Below are 16,016 nucleotides of genomic sequence, written 5' to 3' on the forward strand. Positions count from 1 at the left end.
CCTAACTCCACATGTACATTAACGGAGTCTGAAATGGCAGTGATTTTTGATGAGCTTTATGCTCAACTAAATTTTGATGTATGTTAGATGAACTATTAATTGTTAATTTCTTGTGTTATGTTAATTTTTATTGAGTATCATTATTATGCCACTTTACTCAGACTACTCTTTGTGTGTGTGTGAACCACTTTGAGCACAGATGTATTTGTGAAAAATGCAATATATAAATAAATTGACTATGACTATGACTAACCAACAGCAGAGCTCTGCGTCCATTCTCATGCAAGCATCCTGTGGCCGGGCACATCTCCATATGTCAATAAGGACCGAGAATGGTGAAGCAGCTCCCTGTAAAACCACACCCTCTTTCACAAGACAAGACATGGAAAATTTACATCTCTGGATGAAAGAGCTGGTGAATTCTAAGAGCAAACTATATGGTACATTATGCAACTCGGGCAAAACCACAGTTCCAAGGACTTACTTCTGAGTACACAACCATTTCCCTATACTGGAGTCAGAGCACTGGTTCATCTAGTTTACTACTGTCTACACTGATAGGGGCTCTCCAAGGTTTCAGAAAGGGAGTCTCTCCCATGCCCATACTGGAGTTGCTGCCAGGGATTGAACTTGGGACCTTCTGCCTGCAAGACAGGTGCTGTACCGCTGACAGAGTGACACCCATTCCAAAGCTCACACTCCAGCAAGTGGTTTATAGCTCTTTTAGTATTCTGTCACAGCTATGCTGGCTTCTAGTGGGTTTCGCCGCAGTTTCTCTGACTGTGGGTTGTGTGGGTGTGGGTGTGCTTATGATATTGTGTTTGCTTTTCACTTCTACACTGAGTAGACATGGTTCAGATTGCACTGTAAGCCTGGTAACATAAGGCCCAGATTCCAACTTCTGTGCTGAATATATACCAAACCCATTGCTCAAAGAATGGTCCAAAGGCACACAACAGGCTGATGGTTTAGCCCTTTAAACTGCCCAGATTGCAGGTTGCCTCAGAACCCACTTCTTCTCAGAGAAAGGGTGTGGTAAAAATGTTATAAATTAGTATCTGGGGGCCATACTAGATACAACTTTTACTGTGTGGTTAGAAATCACTAGGTGCTACTACACCCAAGAGATGGAATTGTCATTGGCAAGTAGGGAGGGGAGGCTTAATCCATTCCTTCACCAGCTACGACCCCTATGAAAATCCCCCCCCCAATGCTGCAATCAGCATGAAGAGAAAAAAAGCTCCCATTGACTCAGTTGGGGCTTTTCCTGCTAACTGCAGTGCTAGGGGAGAGTTTCATGGAGATCACAGCTGGGGAAGATGGATTTAATCTCCGCGCCACAGGAGCTGCACTCCCAATGAGAATCCCTATTTTTAAAACAAAACAATTGCACAGTTGCTAACAATGCAATTAAAGGAGCATCTAGGAGAGCCCTTTAAAAAAGCATGCAGGTGAATATAAGTTGTTCAGAATAGGCAAATACAACATTTCTGCAAAACTTGGTGGGTTTTTGTGGCGCTAAGCAGCATGACAGGAGGAGGAGGGGTGTGTGTGCGCACGATGGACTGGAAGGGAACAATTACAACAGAACAGTCCTCATCAATGTGGTGCCCTCCAAATGTTTTGGACAACTCCCATAAACCCCAGCATTATATGCTCTATATATTCTATTAACAATCCCATGCCTGATCGGCTGGTGCATATAGGAAGAGAAAACAACCTTCTGTATGAAGACCAAGGAAAGAAATCAACAGACCAATGGAGCAGCCCTATATATGGGGTTGGTGTCAAGACATACAACCCCAAGGGGCATATCCAGGCAATTCCATCGGCATATCTTTTGACGCCAGCAAGAAGCCTCACGTTCTGCCAGCCAATGGGTCTTCTATCACATCCGATATCCCCCTGATTGGCAGCACTCAAGCAGAGGATTGTGCCCTCATTCATGTCTCCCAGATTTAGTAATTAAGTGCACCCCCCCAAAAAAAGCTTATCCCTCAAGGAAATAACCCCCCCCCCAAAAGTACTTTAGAGACCTCTGTATATGTAGTAATTTACTCTTGGGTTTCTCTGCCATGGGGCTTATTCAAATACCCTGAATCAAATCTAAACTCACATGGAATATTAGAATCATTTAATGCCATTTCCATTTTGCATGTGCCTTGCAAAAGCAACACACAGAGCAATGGAAAATACAACAACACCATGTTTACTGTTCTGTCCCTCTCTACATCTCACTTGGAAAAACAGGGTCAGCAACTTTCCTTGAATGGCTGGCTTTCATTTGCTGGCTACAAGCCTGACAAGGTTTATTCATCCAAATCCCTACTTCCCACTTTTTCAGATTTAGGGGAGACTGACATTGAGGTCCTTTAGCTCCTAAGGCTAGTTGCCACTGACAGACTTGTCTAATCTTAGCAACATCACATGATAGCAGCGTTAACAACTGACCAGAAAAGACCTGAATGGATTTCCCTTGCCCTCCCCACAAGGCTTTTAACATCAGTTCCTTCTGCAGAAATCAGCACAGGAAAAGCCTTTCACACCATGACAATAACATCATCGCCTGCAAATGGGAGGGCACATCAAATTGCTGTTAAAGGCACAGCTACAGAGGCTGGCTTAGAAGTTGGCAATCTCCTGTGGTAGTGAATTCCAGAAGCCTATAATACCATTTGAAGAACCACTTGCTTCCTTTTGCCCTGGTCAGTCAGCTACACTGGGTTACCCCAATGAGAGCCATTACCTCTGAAATACATTTCTAGCAGGAAGGCAGGGGATTTTAAATAAATAAAACAAGTTTCTGGGTTGAATCCCCATGCATCCCCCACCCAGATCTGCTCCAGAAGGTCGGGGAAAACCCCAGAGCAGATTGGGGGGGGTGCAGGGAGAGGAGGGGCAGCAGGAGGCATTTCCTGGTGCAAGCAGAAGCCGTTCTGGTTGTGCAGCAACTTCACTGGATACAATCCTTTGCTACTATGGGGGAGGAAGACATTTTAAAAATCTTTTATCTTGTCTAAAGTAAAGGTCTCCCCAGTTCCAGAATGCATTCATGTTCACATGGATGCAAGCCAGTACTGCAGTGGTCACTTGGGGGGGGCAGTTTTATAACTTCATAACTATATAAGTGGATAATTTTTATAATTATATATTAGAGGTGAGGGGAACCAAACAAAAAAGTCTGCCAATCTAATTTTTTAAAAAAGAAAAATACTCTGAGCATATGCACTTTTGTATTTTAAACGTGGAGCTTGCTTCTTCTGCTAAATACATTTACTTGTGGAAAAGCACAATTTTGTTGTAGAAAAGGACAATATATTTAATATATTTTAAAATTAAAAATAATAAAATGAGCATCTATAACTAGGAAGGTGCCACACACCCCCAGCCATAAAGTGCATTCTTAAAATAAGAATGAAAAAGATGCTACAGTGAGCAGCTTCAGCCCAGGGGCCCCTGGAACACCCAATCCACCCAGATGTCAATGGCAGGCCAGTTTGCCATTGCCCCCTCGCCTGACATTCCCCAGATGGTCATATAAGAACCCCCAGAGCTATGGGTCACTGGACCTTAGCCCCAAGATCCAGCTGTAACTGCACCATAGGCCCCACTGAGTTCCAAGAAGGGGGAAGGAGAAGCTCAATTCAGTTCACATTTAAAGCTGAATCTATCAAATTGTGCACTTTAAAATGGTATAAGAACCAAAACACAGCCACTCTTTGAAATTTGCACTTATCCAAATTTTGCGATGCAGTTCTCCAAACGTTTACAAAAATTAATATATTTGGGGAAAATATGCATAAAAATTAATATATTCTTGAAAATAACATACAAAAATGGATTATATTAGGAGAGATTGCTTGCAAAAATATGTACGTTATTCAAAGCTACATACAAAAATGTTTACAAGGAGAAATTCACACTAAAATATTGAAGGATTTCCATAAGGATTTTGTTAACAGTCACAAATTGCTGTAGAAATGCGGAGAATGGATTTAAGACTGGGAAACGGAGAGAACCAGAACTGACCGACCCTTCCATCCCTAGTTCCAGGTGACTTCCTCCCTGGCACGGGGTTGCAGCTCTGCAGCCCAGTCCTCTGCTAAATAAATAATAAGACAAGACACTCAAAACACAAGCAGAACAATCCCCAGTTAATCAGAGCCTTGTTCCCAACTCCCACTCTTAGGTCTTCTCAAACAGACTCTCCTTACTGAAGGCCTCTCTCCACCCACTGTTTGCGGCTGCTTCTCCCAATCCACCCAACCATGCTAAACCTATCTGACTATCAAAATCTTCCCGGGGGTAGAACAAAACCCGGCTTGCATTGTATTGCCCTCATCTATTTGGCCCAATGGAAAGACATTGGCAGCCAATTCTGGAGCAGGGGTGGAAAAGAAGTTTCCAAATATTAAGAGCAAGGATCACATTTTGAAGAGCTCTGCTGACCAGAAGCTTAAGTTCTCCCCATTCCTCCTGTCCCAGTAGTATGCCGCTTGGCTGAAGCGCATGAGTCGCCCCAAAACTATTCAAATGCACCAGCTGGACCACAACAGATGCACTAGCTGGGGCAAAGATCTTCAGCAGCAATTAGGCAAGCAGCCATGTTATTTAATGTGCAATAACTTTCCTCTTTCAACAAGCCTTTTAAGTTGAGACCTATCCCAGTCTGCGTCTGTGTTGGAATTGCTTTTTAATATGTTCTTGAACCTTCTTTTTAAAATGTTTTTAATTTTAGATGTTTTCATAGCTTTTTTTTTAAAGTAACGTTTTTGAAGATGTTTTGGTTTAATGTGTTTTAAAGTTTGTTTTTATGATGTTTTTGATGCTTTTGTTTGCCACCCTGGGCTCCTGCTGGGAGGAAGGTTGGGACGCTGCTAAAGATAGGGCTTGACGGGAACTGCATTGCTAATGCCTAATTCCTCCATTTTTAAACTGGTTTTTTGATTCTCTTTTAGCTATAAGTATGAATGGTTTTAATATTGGAATTAGTTTAATTTTATTTTAATCTAGACTCTGTATGTTTTAATTATTATTATTATATTATTATTATTAACTTTATTTATACCCCGCCGTTTTTCCAAATTGGAGCTCACGGTGGCTTCCAGATAAAAAACAGATACAATTAAAACCTACCAAAGTTAAAAGCATATAATACATAAATAAATAAATATATACAGATATAATTAAAAAATGAACTCTAATTTAAAATAGCATTAAACTGTTTCTGATAATTAAAAACTATACTCATAAAATCAGAATAATTAAAAATAAACAAGCAAGAACAATATAACCTCCTTTTATGTGTTTTTTATCTGGAAGCCGCCACGAGTTCCAGTTTTGGAAGGATGGAGGGGTATAAATAAAGACAACAACAACAACAACAATCCTCTGGAAAGGTTTTTAAAAGTCAGAGCAGTGATATATGCTGCACATCAGCACCAGTGCAGAAAAGCCACAGAATGTGGCAGTGGCCGCAAAATGCCCTTCTTTTTTGAAAGTCAGTTTCTAGCCCTTATGATTGTGAGATGTGTGCGTGCACCACACCTGGTGAAATATCAGAAGCCACAGAAACTACAGAATACATTTCCCAGTGGTTTGGAGGGTGGGAAACTGATGCTCAATGTCAGGCCTTCCCCAGCCTGGTGTCCTCCAGATGTTTTCCCCAACTCTCAACAGCCGTGCTGGCTGGAGCTGATGGGAGTGGTAGCGTAGGCTGGAGAAGGCTGCATACTGTGGCTTCCTGCAACTGCCAGAGGCAGAATAAATTATGCAAACTAATTAAGAAGATTTGCAGTATTGGGAATCATGCACATATGCTTAATTATTTTAATAGTTTATTCAGATAAGAGAGAGCCAGCTTGTCTTGTCACAGAGTTTTAGCATGGAATCTGCCAGTCCTGAGAGTCACAAAAAGCAAGTTAAAGAGGCTACTTTAGCCCAGCCAATTCCCAAAATACAGGCTAGGACAGCTTAGGAAACACACACCCCCGCCCCTGGATCTTATGCAGAGATTGCTGTCTTGCCCAACTGGTTCTTGTGGTGGCACCAGCTAGAATATTATTCAGCTTTACTATCCTGTACACATAAAACTAACATAAAAAATGAGGCACCTTACCCTTCAAATATGAACATTAAATAATGGACACAGGCACCCTGTGTCTGGAAGGGATCTAGGCTCTTAGGGACAAGGTAATCAGCCGCATGTTAAACAAACGCTTGTGAGCTTTTTAAACTGAAAGGAGCGAGAGAGCGGAGTGAAACCAACCTCCCCAACACAGGCACGCACACCTTCCCTCCCTGTACTCTGCTGTTTGGAACAGTTTCCCCCTTAGCGCCCTCACCCCCGGTTTATAGCCAAACCAGCACATCCAGGCACACATGCTCACTAAACAGCTAGCTTAGCTTCCGCCAACCTGATGCCCTCTAGGTGGCTTGGACTGCCATTCCAATCAGCCCCAACCAGCATTGCCACAGCACTCCCCCCCCCGTACCTCAGCACCATTAATTGCCCCCCAAAGCGCTGTTTACAATAGACAGCAGCTTCGTGGGCAAATGTCAGGAGCTCTGGGTCCTAAGGCTGCGTTTTCTTCAAAGTAGGGCTGTCCTGCTCTGGCTGCCAGGTGCGTGTGTCAGCAGATCTGAAGGTCAGCAACAACACACAGGACTTGCATGTCCACATGCACGAGTGGAAATGTCTCTGTCTCCTAATCAGATTTTTTAGTTTCTCAAGAATAGGATGGAGGCTGAAAATGGACAACTTTTCTTTAAGGAATCCCTGAATTGCCCTCAAAGGAAAAGAGGGAAAGAGATTTACCCTGGATAGGCAAATGTGGACTGTCTGATACGGTAAATAGGACCAACGGAGAACTCATTTCCATTGCCAACAACTACACCTTCCCCTTTATATTCAAGGCAGCTTGCAGTGAGGATTTTAAAGAAGCACAACACCACATCCACAGGATCAGAGACCAATGCGGCTGCAGAAGAGACAGCAGCAAAGTAAAGCACATCAGGTCACAGCAGCCTGGCAAACAATGCAGATCTACACGCCCTGTTGAAACATGATTGCCTCAGCTGCCCATCTAAAGGAAAGCAGCTGAAGGATGAGGCTGATTATGATTCCCACTTTCCAGTTCCTTATTTGCACAAAAGTTGAAACCGCAGGACAATTGGAAAAAGTAAAAAAAGAGCAGAAGTGTATACATCCCTGAGCCCCAAAGTAGGCTTTGGGCTTCCCTGCATCCTCTATCACTGTGACCAGAGGACTCTTACTTTCCAGAGCCATAATAGTTTTGTTCAGCCATAACTGTGGTCTGTGCAACGCTCAAAAATGCGCATCGACCCAAGATGACACTGCAAACACCAAAGGGGGAGGGGCAGGCTTGCATCCCACAATATGCTTGGGCCACCCCAAATTATACATTCCCATCTCCGAGTACAGGCCATGGGCCAGACCAAATCTCATTTCGGGACACACATACCGTCTTAGATTTTCATTTTAGAAGTTTTCAAAATGAGCTGCGTTCCGAGCTGGATTTGGAACTAGCCGCCAAATTCCTCTCCCAGACTGTACCAGATCGGGGGCACCATCATCACCGAGACCCCCATCCCCTAGGAGTCTCCCAGTCCCCTTCCGCCATACACCTGGCTGCAGTCGGCGGAGGTTTTGTGGCAAGGAAAATGGCCCTCTACACACGCCCCGAGGCCCTCGGATCGCATCAGACGTGCAGACCTTAAGGGAGCTCTCGCTCGAGAAGCAGAAGCGCTCCCTCTCCTTGCCCCACCCAACCCAACCCAACCCAACCCACGCTGGGACGGGGCACCGGCGGACGGGGGCGCGCGGAAAGGAAACGCCACCAGCAGGCTGGAGCAGGCCGGCTTACTTCGGAATCCCCGCGGCTCTCGGGCCCTCCGCAGCCCAGGCAGGCGAGGGGTGCCGGGAATGGATCCGCCCCGGCGGGCCGCCGGAGAACCGTGGCGAGGGCTGCGTCCCCCCAAGTCTAGCAGGCAGGCCACCGGGGCACGAAAGGAGGGGGACCCCGCCCGGCCCCTCCCGCGCCCTCACCTGCCCCTCCCGCGCCCTCACCTGCCCGCTACTCCGCTCGCCGCGTCCGCACAGCCGAGCACGATCTGCCCGAGAAGCGCTGCTGCGCTTCGCGTAGGCGCCCAAAGCCCGCCCTCGAAGGGGCGGGACGGGCCCGCGCCGGGGGCGGTGAAGGCGGCTGCGGCGCCCTGCTCGGGTTTCATCCGTGCCAGGGCGGGTTGGCAGCGACCGGGAAGCAGGAGCTCGCCGAGGCCACGTGCAGGCGACACAAGCCGAAGGCTTACTGGGAAGCAAGCCCTTAGCAGGCACACGATCCCCGCCTGTCATTCTCCTGCTGCGACGCGATAATCTTTCCTGAGGAGGCCCCCGCTGGCCCGTCTTTCCTTCCACACGCTCCGCGGCCGGCCTGCAACTCCTGCAAAGGAGGGTCCGGAGTGGGCTTGCCCGGTCAGAGGCATCCCAAACCCTGAGATTTTGGGGCAGGCCTGAGCGATGTCACTAAGCATGATACCTTAAGCGTCAACCACAGTTGCTTGTAGCATACCACTCAAACAAACGAAAGACATTCTCTGATTGGAAATTAAGATGGAAATCTTAGCTAAATGAGAGTGTTTCCAGGTCTCTGGATGACTGGATCATTCCTTCTCATCTGCTTAGAAAGCCTGGGTAAGGAACATTTAACCCAGTTTACTTTGCTTTTGGAAACAAGGGTTTAAGTGTCCTCATGCCAGGCCAGTCACCAGAAAGCCATTATAGGAAGAAGGGTGCCTAGTATGTGGAGATATTAGGTTGGACCCTCAGGAGTAAAGATGGATGCCCCTGAAGGCTGCAATTCTAAACACACGTACTAAGGGAGTAAGCCCCATGGAACTCAACAGGGCTTACTTCTGAGTAGATATAGGTTGGATTATGCTGTTGGTAAACCTTGACTAGGGATCCTGTGCAAAGACATCCATATCCCAGCAGGGTTGGCTACTGACATTAGGCAGATGCCTTCATTGTACTGTTTTCAGCACCTGCTAAAAACGTTATTGTTTAGGCTGTCGGAATTTATCTCTATTGAGATGCGCAGCAAAGTTGCGTAGCGCTGCGGAATGGAGAGTATTGAGCAAGCTGTATGTGTGTTTGAATCTTTGCTAAGATTCTACCTTCCCTGCAAATTAGTCAGACAGAAACTTTAAGCTTTAAAATAAGAAACAACTACTTTATTCTGGAAGTATATGCTTGATAGGAAAGAGTTCTATAACTAGCTACCTAGCTATGCTGGAGCAGCGAGCACTGGTCCCAGTACTCGCCCTCATCCTGGTTGAGAGGAGAGAGAAAGAGAAGATGTCTGCTCGAGAGAAAAAGAACTGAGAGAGGCGGGAAGGAACAAGATCAACATTCCTTTGCTTATCAGTCTAGCAGGAAGGGAAGAGACGATCAAAGGGACAGGTATAGCCTCAACCAGCAAGAGGTCTAGCTCTCTAGCTACCCTTATTAACCCCATGCAGCCTCAACCCACCAAGTTGGAGTTGAACCTCATACATTCCAACATAGGCAAGCCTACCCAGGCAGGTAGAAACTATTGTGTTTTTTATCTGTTTTTAACTCATTGTTTAATTTATTATTTTGAATGTTTTTAAATACCTGTCTCTGCTGTTTTTGTCAATAATTTTATTGTTTTGATTCCTTCTATAAACCGCTTTCAGGTTTGTTTTTTTTACAATAAAGCAGTATATAAATGTTGTAAATAAAATCACGGTGCCCTTGCGTCTCTCCTCTTTTATACCAACTCAGGCAGTTTGATACCATCTAGCTCAGTACTGATGACATGGACTAGCATTGTCTCTCCAGGATTCCAGGCAATAGTCTCTTCCAGAGATTGCATTTTGGACCTTTGCATGCAAAGCATGTGCCCTACCACTGAGCTACAGCCCTATTTTAAAGGGTATCTTTTAACATTTTACTGTCCAATTCACTAATGAATGCACAACATACCTAGGGCAGATCCACACCATGCGTTTAAAGCACACTGAACATACATCTGGAGCACATGAATCCCACTACGGAATATTGGGACCTATAGTTTGTTAAGGGTAGTGGGAACTATCACTGTGAGGGAGAAACTACACTTCCCAGGATGCAAGTGGGATGTGTTTTGAATGTATTATGTGGATCTGCATTACTTCATAAACTTTGCCTGCATTATAAATCATTTTGATTAATTTTTAAAATGGAAATAAGCTACAAAGTTTACTGGGTGACCATAGGCTATGCACCATCTCAACCTAATCTGCCCCTCAGGGTGAAAACAACAGAGAGGGACCGTGACCACCCCAACAATAAAAGGCACACAAAATGTAGAGGAAATATCATTTGTAAGTAATAATATACAACCACAATGTGAAATCAGATATTTATTGGGACACAGTATGAGAAATATTTATATAAGCATGACTGTTTATTATTTACACAACCTGTAAAGATATTTATAGTGCAGTCCTATGCATGTTTACTCAGAAGCCAGTCCCAATGTATTCAATGGGGCTTACTCAGACTGCAATTCAGTGATAAGGAACTTCACTCACCCAATCCAAAATTCAGAATCAGACCACTTTAAGCTGTTTTGCAACAGTTTTATACTTGTTTTATGGTTATTGGATTTTAAATGGTTTTATTTCTTGTTGTGAGCTGCCTTGTCTTGGTTTCCAACCTTACCTCACAGGGTTGTTGGAAAGATTCCATATACACACACACTGGAGATGTAAAAATACATAAACCCCATATAATAGCTTATTGTCAAAATCAGTTTGCCATTGCAGATTTTTTTTAAGTATTAGTTTGCTGCCAAATAAAAGCAGTAACACCTAAGTAAGCCCTGCCTAACTGCTTAAAAAAAAAAGGATCGGAGATGGAGTGAAAGATTTACAACACAATCCTTTTCTATGTTCACTCAAAAGTCCCATTAATTTTCAGCACAATCCTAACCATGTCTACTCAAAAGTAAGTCCTACTGAGTTCAAGGCGGTTAAATCCCAGGTATGTGGAATTAGCATTGCAGCTTTACTTCCAGAAGGTTTTCAAAACAGATTATGACTAAGACAAATAAACTGTCCTCTTCTACAATCCAGTAAAATTTACACTTGTTTGACTCCTTAATTAGCAAAATATAACACTGCAGCGTGTTTGTTGTTATATGCCTTCAAGCAGGCCCACCCTTAGCCTGTGCGGGGCCCGGGGCAAAAGCATAGTTGTGGGCCCCCCACATTAGGGTTGCCATATTCCAGTTCCACAAATTTGGACAGGCTAATTTGCATATTATGCAAATTATTTGCATATTATTTGCATATTAATATTTGGATTGTCCAGCTGTTTTGTTCTTGTGCCTAGGAATTACCACCAAAAACTGGGGAAAGATGTGAGAAATCTTTTTTTAAAAAAACTTAACATTTTCAGCCTTAAATGCCTATACTCTAGTTTCCAACGCTATGGAATACTGATTGATTGATTAAGAGGATTTATATCCTGCCCTTCTGCTGTTAAAAACAGAGCTCAGCACAGCTTACAAATATAATAAAAACAATAAAAATACACAATCAATATAAAAACATAATAAAAACACAAAATAGCAACAAACATAAAGTAAGTCGGGGCAGCAGTACGGTTAACCATTACATATACAATATATTTCAGAGATGTGGTAGGTGGAGAAAAACAAGCCAAAATGTTAGGAAAAGGAGTCTTTCACGCCACATGCTCAATTCTAAATACTGTTGCAGCAAGTTTTACAAGCAGGGAGGTCTTTTGTTGAACTGGGAGCAAAATTGATGGACATATTTGGAAAGTGGATGGGAAGTGCCAAAGCTCAGTCAGTGGAAGAGGTGAAAAGCCTCATGATACTGGATCAATTATACCATCAGTTACCACCAGAAATAAGGCTCCTTGTCAAAGACCGTTCCCCTACATCTATTCAAGAGGCCGCAGAGTTGGCAGATCATTTTGCCTCCAATAGAACTGGCTGGGTGGGGAAAACATCAAGAGAGTTTAAACCCAGGCCATATAATGGTGGCAGAAAGGATGTGGTACCACAGCGAGTGAGTCCTCCAATAAAGTCTGAAGGGCACAGGACACCCCTGAGTGGATCTGTGTACCCTAAAGTGGAGGAGAAATTATGTTATAAATGTGGTAGACCGGGGCACCTACATTTTCAATTTGAGGTTGCCAACCCCATTGGTAATCCTGCTCAGGGAAGGGCAGTGAAAACAGAACCAAGGGAGTTAGAAACGAAGAAGGTTCAGTTCTGCCAGATAAACTGGACAAATGTAAAAGACTTTGATTTGAGTCTGAGGGAAGAAGTGAGTGTGCAAGGGGCAAATTATTGGGCATTGCTTGATACTGGTGCCGCTCAGACATTACTGAGGCCAGATTTGATAAAATCTGAGGAAATATTACCTCAGGAAACGGTGACAATCCAAGGGGTGAGGGGTGAAACAGAAAGCATACCCATGGCCCTGATAAAATTAAAGTGGAGAGGAAAGGAGGAAATATGTAAAGTAGGTATTAATGCCCAACAACAAGAACCAGTGATACTGGGAAGAGATGTTATGGGGGCACAAGGAAAAATATATGTGGTGACCAGACAACAACTTGGCAAAGCAACAGAAACCATGTCAACAGAGGCCGAAGAAAACAGGGTGGAACCTGTTATCGAGCCTAAGGTCGCCATAGCAACCCCTGGTAGGCCTGCTAAAAGAGACAAACTGTATCGAATGGTCTCTAGTGAAGAGGCAGAGCAGTTCAGGGAAGAGCTAGATAAGGATGCAAGTTTGAAGCAAATGAAGGACCAAGCCCTTACACAAAAGATTCCCTGTACTGACAATCTGAGGAATCAAATTGTGTGTGAGAACGGGATTTTATATAGACTGTGGATGCCTGCTGAGAGAGAGAATGAATGTGAACCAGTGAAACAACTGATGGTACCTAGCAAATACAGAGCCAGATTGCTAGAGGTAGCCCATGATGTCCCATGTGCAGGGCATCTTGGAATAAAGAAGACCAAGAAAAGATTGGCTGCACACTATTATTGGCCAAATATTTCTGAAGACGTAAAACAATATTGTCTATCTTGTGACATATGCCAAAAGGTGGGGAAAAGTGGAGTAAAGACAAAAGCACCATTGAAGCCCCTTCCTATAATAGGACAACCCTTTTATAGAGTGGGAATAGATTTGGTGGGCCCTTTTTCCAAACCCACAAGGCATGGCAAGAAATATCTATTGGTGGTGGTGGATTTTGCCACCAGATACCCAGACGCTGAAGCACTAAGATCCGTGGAAGCCCCTGTAGTGGCAGAGGCTTTATTAAAAATCTTTATGAGACTGGGTTTCCCTCATGAAGTGTTGACGGATCAAGGCAGTGTATTCATGGGAGAAGTGATGCAATGTATGTGGAAGTGTTGTGGTCTAAAACATTTAAAGACAACTACTTACCATCCAGCAACAGATGGGTTATATGAGTTTGTGACTTTACCCATGGGACTAAGGAACTCACCAAGTTCTTTTCAGAGACTAATTAATACTGTGTTGCGAGGCATGTCAGATTTCGCAGTGGCCTATATAGATGATGTGGCCATTTTCAGCAAGTCGGTGCCTGTCTGCCTTGCCTGTCTGCCTTGCCTGCCTGCCGCTGCGGACTGTGCCATCGTCCGTTGTTGCGGCTGGTGCTGCTCTCAACCCGTGTGTTCTTGTCGCCCCCCCCCACCGCCACGGGCCGTTGGAATACTGTCATGGCGGCTGGGCCTGCTGGTCGTAGGCTGCGGGAGCACCGACCTGCCGTCGGTGGTGAGAGCGCCGACGAGCCGGCTGAGCTCGGTGCGTTGCACGCGGAGCTTGGGGTGTTGTGGTGTGCCGGACCCTGTGATGGTGAGAGCATCGCGGAGAAGGTCCGGGCCCACGACGTGAGGACATCGTGCGGAGCGGCGCGGGAGGCGGAGAGAGACTCGGCTGGGACGCTGTGTGGAGCGGCGCTGGAGGAGCGAGGCGGCTGGGGTGTCGAGAGCAGCCCGGAGGCCCGGGTGGACGCCCAGGGGCCTTGTGGCGGCCCGTCGGTGGTGAGAGCACTGGCGAGGCTGGCTGGGCTCTGGGCGCGGTCCGGGACGGCTTGGCGTGGAGTGGCGACGACGAGAGGGTGCCGCACGGAACGGTTGAGGGTGGGGCTGTGTTGGGGACATCCTGGCCCGGCGGTGGTGAGAGCACCGTAGGAGGAGGCCAGGTTGTCGTCGTGGCCCGGCTGGCGGCGGCAGGAGAACGCTGCGACGGATTTTTCCAAAGTACTGTTGCTATATTCCCTGTAGATAAGGCTTGTTATGGAAAAGGGTTTTTAATTGCTGGCTGTCGTTGTTGTCGGCTGTATTTTAAATTGTCTGTTTACTGTCTGTCTGTTGTGGTGTGAATGAGATTGAGTGGATGTGTATGTCTGTTTGTGTCTGTGTTGTTTTTAAGTGTTTTATTGTGCTAGATTTATTTTAGGATGTGCCTGGGAGAACATACCTTGGGTTTTGCAAGGGGATTTTCGGGGGCCCCAATCAACGTAGTGACGGGTAATGGGAGGTATGGTGTTGGGAGGAGAATGTGCCAGGTAAGGGGAACTCGTCCTAGACAAGTTGTGTCTGTGCCTTGTTCCGGTTCTCCTCATATCCGCAGGATTGCTGGTTGTATTATCAGTCAGCTCTTGGATCTCCAGGTGCTGCTTTTAAATGCCAGGTCGGCCCTTAATAAAACCCCCCTTATCCACGATTTGATTGTGGAGAAGGACGCTGATCTTGCGTGTATTACTGAGACCTGGGTGGGTGAACAGGGAGGGGTTGCTCTTTCCCAGCTTTGCCCACCTGGGTACTCGGTGCAGCACTGTGGTAGATCTGAGGGCCGGGGAGGTGGGGTTGCTGTGGTCTATAGGAGTTCTTTCTCTCTCACCAAGCACCCTGTCCAGGTGGCGACTGGTTTGGAATGTCTTCATCTTGTGCTGGGCCAAGGAGACAGACTGGGAATACTGTTGGTGTACCGACCACCTTGCTGCTCAACGGCTTCCCTAGCTGAGCTGACGGAGATAGTCTCGGAGGTATCGTTGAGGTCCCCCAGACTTGTGGTACTGGGGGATTTCAACATTCATGCCGAGGCTGTCTTGTCTGGAGCGGCTCAGGACTTCATGGCCGCCATGACAACCATGGGGCTGTCTCAAATTGTTTCTGGCCCGACGCATGTATCAGGACATACTCTTGATTTGATCTTCGCTACCGGTCATGGAGATGGTGATCTGAGGGTGGGGTATTTTTCATCTACTCCGTTGTCATGGACAGATCACCGCTTGCTGAGCTTTAGACTCACGACAGCCCTTTCCCTCTGCAGAGGTGGGGGACCTATTAAGTTGGTCCGCTCCCGGAGGCTTATGGATCCTGTTGTTTTCCAGAACGCTCTGGGAGTTTTTCCGGCTGATAGCACTGGAGCTCCTGTCGAGGCCATGGTCGATCTGTGGAATACGGAGATGACCCGGGCCATTGACATGATCGCTCCCGCACGCCCCCTTCGGTGCAGAGCTCATACAGCACCATGGTATACCCTGGAGCTGAGAGTGATGAAGCAAGAGAGAAGGAGGCTAGAGTGCAGGTGGAGGCGAACTCCTGACGGATGTAATCATTCTTTGGTAAGTGCTTCCACTAAGTTGTATGTAAAAGCGGTTAGGGCGGCAAAAAAGTCTTATTTTGCTGCCACCATCAGATCATCCCTTTGCCGCCCAGCGGAGCTTTTTAGGGTGGTACGAGGGCTTTTACATTCTGGCCCTCATGATACCAAGGAAACATCGGAAGCCCGCTGCAACGAATTTGTGGAGCACTTCCAGGACAAGATTGCATGCATCCATCGGGACTTAGACTCTGATGTTATGACAGTTGATTCCATTGAAGTGTCCAGAACACGGTCTTGTCCTTCATTGT

At 45.8% G+C, this 16,016-nt stretch overlaps 1 protein-coding gene across 3 annotated transcripts in view; it reads right to left on the reverse strand.

Annotated features, from left to right (window-relative positions):
* Positions 1-8,189, reverse strand: part of ANXA4 (annexin A4) — a 31,824-nt gene extending 23,635 nt beyond the window's left edge. The window contains exon 1 of one of the 3 annotated variants that reach the window (XM_061592525.1): positions 8,090-8,189. The gene's annotated coding sequence lies outside the window, so the exon portion shown is untranslated. Of the gene's footprint in view, positions 1-7,484; positions 7,697-7,886; positions 7,911-8,089 lie in introns of those variants that run through there. The other 2 variants (XM_061592527.1, XM_061592526.1) reach the window with 2 other exon arrangements.
* Positions 8,190-16,016: the final 7,827 nt, after the last annotated feature.

Source organism: Rhineura floridana, chromosome 12 (assembly GCF_030035675.1).
Source record: "Rhineura floridana isolate rRhiFlo1 chromosome 12, rRhiFlo1.hap2, whole genome shotgun sequence".
Classification (NCBI taxonomy): domain Eukaryota; kingdom Metazoa; phylum Chordata; class Lepidosauria; order Squamata; family Rhineuridae; genus Rhineura; species Rhineura floridana.